Genomic DNA, 6,846 nt, shown 5'->3' with positions numbered 1-6,846 from the left:
CCTGGCATCATCACTCATTCAACCTTGTTTCTCTGACAAGAAAGGCATTGTCTGATGAATCGAAGTACATCCCTCTTCATTTCGGACCAGAAGTAGCTTTTTCTCAAGGTATCAAGAGTTTTTGCATATCCCAAGTGTCTTGCTATTGGATAATGTGACCTTTATGAAGAATTATATGCTTTAGGGAGGTATCCTTAGGAATGTAAAGTCAATGTCTGAAGTAAAGAGGGCCATCCTCCATAGAATGGTCCTTAACTAGGGCTTTTCTTTTTCTGTTGCATCTTCCTAGCTGAGGCTTTGAATGAATTGAAGATAGGATTCATTTTTCTGTGAGCATTCCCTCACCTTATCCAATATTGGATTTTTGGCCATGGAGATGGCTCCAAGGAAGGCTTTTTTGCTAAGGGTTCCGCCAACCACATTTTCCTATCCGAGTCTGTATTTTATTTGAAAATCATATTCCTAAAGAATTTCTATCCAGCGTCTTTGTCTCATGTTAAGAGCTGGTTGGGAAAAGATCCATTTTAGATTCTGGTGATCAGTGGATCAACTGAAATTGGCATCTCAGTAGATAATGTCTCCATAGCTTGAAGGCATGAATAATAGCTAATAATTCTAGGTCACGAGTTGGATAGTTCAACTTATGAAGCCTTAATTTTTTGGAAGTGTAGGAAACTGGTCGGTCTTCCTGTGTTAAGACTCCTCCTACAATGAGTCCACTTGCATTTGTACTACCTCAAAATCTTGAGTAAAATTGTGTAGCTTGAGCACTAGAGTGGAGGTTAGAAATTGTTTCAGTTTTTGGAAACAATCTTCTTGTTCTCTCTCCCATGTAAGCTTGGAGGATTTCTTGAGTAGCTGAGTCAAGGACGCAACAATGAGTGCATAATCTTTGACAAATATTCTATACCATCCTACAATACCTATAAAACCTCGGATTTCACCAATAGTTCTGGGTTATGGCCATTCTATTATGTCCTTAGCCTTTGCAAGATCCACTGAGATCCCATTAGAAGATGTGATAAATCCAAGATAATTGACTTCAAGAGTACAAAAAATGCATTTGCTCATCTTGGCATATAGTTGATGTTGTCTAAGAATACTCAAGACCTTGCATACATGTTCCTCAAGCTCCTTGGCATCTTTAGAATATACCAATATATCATCAAAGAATACTAGAACAAAATCATTCAAGCATTCCCGAAATATATCCTGCATGAGCCAATTAAAAGTTGTTGGTGCATTTGTAAGGCCAAAGGGCATGACTATGAACTCTTAGTGCCTATACAGAGTGTTAAATGTAGTCTTGTATATGTCCGCTTATTTGATCCGGATTTGTTGATATCTTGACCTGAGATCAATTTTTGCAAACATTCTTGCCCTGTGTAATCCATCCAAAAGTTCGTCTATGCGAGGGATAAGATACTTTTTCTTTAAGGATACCTGGTAATCTATGTAGAGGATAAGGATCCATCCTTCTTTCTCTAAAACAAAACCGGTGCTCTCGATGGAGAAATACTTAGTCAGATGATCCAATACTCGATTAGTTGTCAAAGCTATTCTTTGAGTTCTATGGCTTTGTGTAGGGACATCTTGTAAGGTCTTTTGGAAAGAGGCTCACAACCAGGAAATGTTTCTATCTCATGATTTATGTGCCTTGGGGGAGGTAAATTTGAGAGGTCCCCTAGGAACACATCTGAAAATTTCTTAAGCCACTCCAAAAGTTGGTTGGGCTCTGAATCTTTGGCTTTGTTTAATTTGATCATGAAGATTTGTTGTCCATTACGTAGACCTTTTATAAGTCTACTAGCCTTAACTAGATAGGCTTTTGATTTCCCATTACGACCATGAACTAAAATTTCCTATTCTAACTCATTCCTAAAGAATAAACTACCGTCTACACAATGGATGTGAGCTTGATTTTTGATTAGCCAATCCATTCCCAAGATACCATCGTAGATTCCACCAGGTAGGGTGTGAAAGTAAGACGAGGTGGAAACTCCTCCTGTTTCAAATTCTACTTTCCCTATTGAATATTAAGAAAGGACTTCTTTTTCATTTGCTAATTCCACTACCATTTTTTTATTGGATACTGATTCAACTTAAGTTTCCTAAAACATTTTGGAGAAATAAAAGAATGGGTATTACCACAATCTATAAGTAATTCAAACGTTTCACCTTATCGGTTTCTCTTTCATCTTCCTCGTTCATTAGAGTAGGCTCCCCTACTGCTGCATAAGCTTGGTCTCCTCTTCCTCTTCCCTTGCCATGTCCTCCATTTCTTTCTCCTCTTTGTAAGTTACCCTGATTGACTTGAGGTTAGCGGTTAGGCCTAGTCGTAGCTCTAGGATCGAACTCTTGGGGATAGTTGCGCTTATAGTGTCCCATCTAACCGCATCCATAACATCTTACATTAGGGAAGGTTTGATTCAGTGTCACTGCAGCAATTATCGCACGTCATTGACTTCCTTGGTTAAAAGTTCCTATAGCTCTTCCTCTATAATTGTTATAGTTATTATAGTTTCTAGTGGGGTTGTTTCCTTTAGCTGCAAGAGACTTGACCCTAAGAAGGCATCCTGAATTGATATAGTTCTCATGGCTTCAAGACGTGTACTCAAATTTGTTGTTCCATGGTCATCTAAGGAGCATAACTTCATAAAGACACAAACTTTGTATAGTACTCCTCCACTAGTGAAAGTCCTAATTGACGTAGACCAAAGAATTTATTCATCTTAATGGCTTGGTGAGCAGGAGGAAGATAACGTTCTATGATGGCCTGCTTCATATTCTTCCAAGTTGGATTACTGGTAGGATTACCTCTACAGTGTTGTTTCCATCACAACTTGGGATCTCCGCTGAGACGGAACATACCCAACATTGTTTGGTTTTCCTGAACGATTCCTGCGGATATGAAATAATCATCCATAGCCTCTAACCATGCTTTTGCATCCCGCTCTAGATTGGGCCCTTCTCCCTGGAAGATAGGGAGTTCGACCTGCTTTAATAGTGATTTAATAGGTGAGAGCTACCTTGGGATTAATTTAGGGAGTTTAGTGTTATTAAATTTTTTATCTACTTTATTTCTATTTCAAAACATTTAGCACTTCATTACATTGCAATAATCAAACAGTAAATCCACTAGTCTTTATTCCAATAAACATGATATACAATATTCCATGAAAAATCATGGTATATACAATGACTGATACAAGAAAACTAATATTTACAAGGACATCACCACTTCTATATAAAAAGCGTATGCACCATGGGTGGGTCAGATACAGGATAACAAAATACAACATCTCTTGGCCCTCTAAAGCTAGGGCCTACACCCATGGGCCTAATTTTTCCTGGGTAGACTATGGTAGTTACTTGGTCAAACACCCATTGGTTTTGTGACACTAGAATACCACCTACTACCAAGGTTTCATTTGGATCCTCTGTTCCCATGAAAAATTATACTTCCATTACTCGAAGCTCCTCGGTCCACTTGAGTCTTTTGAGATTTAATGCAAAACCTTCCAATTCTCCCGCATCTATAAGGAAGACCCCACCAGACCCTCCCCAACTAATCCCCCAAAAGTGGGTGGGAAAAACATGTAGTCCAAAAGATTCATCAAATTCTTCCGAACTGTGTAATTTTGGGATGTGCATGCTCTAATAAAATGATATTGAATATCATAAACTTGCAGAAGGCCTAATGAAATTCTTCCTGCAAAGATGGGGAATTTTTTTTTCTCTTTCTCTTTCTCTCTCTCATTTCAACTACACATATTTTTAATTTCCTTTGTCAAAACCCAATTTTCCCTAATACCTTAATGTTTTCCCTTTAGGTCCAAGACCTTAATTATTAGCACATGCTCTCATACCAATTGAAACATCCCCAACCCACCAATACCAAAAATTGGGATAGGGTCCTTGACATGTCTCTACACCTAATAAAAAATTCAGAGTCTCTAAGTAAGAAGGGTCCAGGGAATAGACCTTTACCATTGACAATGGCTTGGATCTATAGCCCTAGAAGAAGAGCTAGTCCTGTTCTTGAATTATTCATCTTAATTTATAATGAAGACCCGCCTGGGAGTGGTCAGACATTTTCTGCAGTGTTGGGGCATGAATGCTCTCATCAGTAGGCCTACTACTAGGCCCGGCCTTTCAACAATAATTTATATTTATCCTAATTAACTTTTAGCTTAAGATATGGTTTTTGATCTATTATAATTACTTAAACTAGCTAACTAATTATCATGATTAGATGATGATGTTTCCTAACTTTGATAACTACCTTGTAATTATCCAAGTTAGTTAACTAATTTTTTCTTTTGATTTACAGCTAAAATCAGTATATTTTGGCTTAAGTAATTATCTAAACTATTCTTTAGGTCATAAGCCAATTATCGCGGCTTAAAAATTGACGTTTACTATCTTTGATAATTACCTTATAATTACTTATCCTAATTAGCTAATTTTTTCTTTTAATTTATAGCTAAATTAGTCAATTTTAACTTAATTGAGTAGCTAGATTAAATTTTTTTTGATAATATAATTATCACAGCTTACTATTGATGTTTAATAACTTTAAAAGTAAACTTATGATTATCTAAGTTGATTAGCTAATTTCCTCCTTTAATTTATAGCTAAAATTGATCAATTTTAACTTAATAAAAAATCTAGATCAATTTTCTATTGATGAGACAATTATCATGGCTTAATAATGATGTTTAATAGCTTTGATAGTTATCTTATAATTATCTAAGTTGATTAGCTAATTTTCCCCTTTAATTTATAGCTAAAATTATTCACTTTTAGCTTAATTAAATGGTTAGATTAACTTTCTATCAATGAGATAAGTATTACAACTTACTAATGATTTTTAATAGCTATGACAATTATCTTCTAAATATCTAAGTTGATTAGCTAATTTTTCCCTTTAATTTAAAGCTAAATTTAGTATTTTAGCTTATTCAAATAGCTATATTATTTTTTTGTTAGTGAGATAATTATCATGGGTTGTTAATGATGTTTACTAACTTTGATTTATATCTTGTTATTTGTTAAGTTGGTTTAGTATGTTTTCCATTAATTTCATAATTAAAAATAGTTAATTTTTGCCTTATTAATTACAAAAAATTATAATATAATTTTCTTAGCTTCCTAATAGTATAATTAAGCTTTGATAATTATCTTAGAGTTAACTAAGCTTGATTAATATAATTTCCATTAATTAAGAACAAACTTAATAAATTTTAGTCCTGATTAGGGTTGGAATTAAGTAGATTATTAATCTTTATTACGGTTAATTAATCAATAAAAAATTATATATATCAAAGTGCTTGATAGTAGAGAATAATCTAACCCTTTTTAATTAATATATTGATAAAAAAATTAGATATAAATTGATAATTAATTGAGATTAGCATAATTACCTCGCTTAATCACTTAGATTTTGATCTCTTATTGATTTCTGTGAAGTATCTCTCTTGCATGAGAGATTTCTGGCTAGGACTCCTAGTCTAAGGGAAAATGAGAAGCCTAGAGTCTTATTTATAGCTTTTTTGGCACTCACAGGCTCTCACGGGTTGAATCTAGCAGTTACTTGCATCTCAAGCAGCTCCCATCCTCAAGAAGGTTCCCCTTGCTGCTAGAACAGTCTCTGAAGGTCCACATACTCTCTCCTAGTACCTGCCTACTCTAAAAATCAAGCCTACTAATTTTCTGTGCTATTTTCTACTATTTTTGATAAATAAATGGGAAAATATCTAAGGGTTATAATGAAAGTCCTAAGCTTTAATGATTACTAAAAACCATCCAATTATTTTTACAATCTCAAGTGGCAGTGAATCTTTTAGAAAGGATAATAGTGCTAGTTTTTACTTGAATTCAGTTCTGAGAGTTCTTAGCTATAGGTTTGTTGTGCTTAAGATTTTAAAAATACCAATCTTAACTGCTTTCGAGATAATGTTTTACATATTTGTATGCCCAACGCTTTCTCCTAAAGCTTTAAGTTCATTTCCCTACAGCTAGAAAGTTGAAAACTTACAGTTAAGTATGTTGGGGTAAGTCTTTAGCTTACAATCATAGTGAGAACAATCCATGAAAGCCAAGCATGCACCATTATGTGCATAATCACACTTTCCCAATGGAACCCTATAACTTCACACACATGCTACACACTTAGCTCACATGACCCTTTGACATTTACAATATGTGGTGCATATCTATCCTCTCATTGATTCCATTTCTCCAGCTTGAACCTACATAAGACCACTATTCAAAGCTTGTAATCTCTCCCAATTTCTACAATCAGGGTGAAACAAGTTATCATTTCTACATTGTGTATTGAGCTCTCTCTAATCTACATATTATATATCAATATGGAATTTACACAATGATGAGTGCCACAATGGTATTAGAGCATGGTGTGTGATTAGCACTTTCTAATCACCGTCACATGATCCTAGTAGATTAGTATTATATTGCATATATAAAACTCAATTGAGTTGCATGTCATTGGACATGTGCAAAGGCTCAAGACCTTTGGGCCACTACCAAGGCATTCAAAGAGATTGAACATTAGGAGTATCAATTCTTTGCTAGACCACTCGAATTCTTCCTTTCCCTTGTGGTTGTAATCATAATTTCATTGCATTATGCACCTTGCTTGATTGTGTGTGCATTTCTATAAGTATTTTTCACTTTCTCCGAGCTAAATTACCTTGCTTGAGAGAATTAATTGAAATTGATATGAATGTGTGTGTATAAGGGCCTTCAAAATCCATGCCACATTTGACCCAAGCATCAAGCAATAATATCTTGATTAGATCTTCATCTTTTATGCTTGACTTC

The sequence above is a fragment of the Adiantum capillus-veneris genome, chromosome 19 (genome assembly GCF_014529385.1).
Source record: "Adiantum capillus-veneris isolate H3 chromosome 19, ASM1452938v2, whole genome shotgun sequence".
Taxonomy (NCBI): domain Eukaryota; kingdom Viridiplantae; phylum Streptophyta; class Polypodiopsida; order Polypodiales; family Pteridaceae; genus Adiantum; species Adiantum capillus-veneris.
This window is presented reverse-complemented; position numbering follows the sequence as displayed.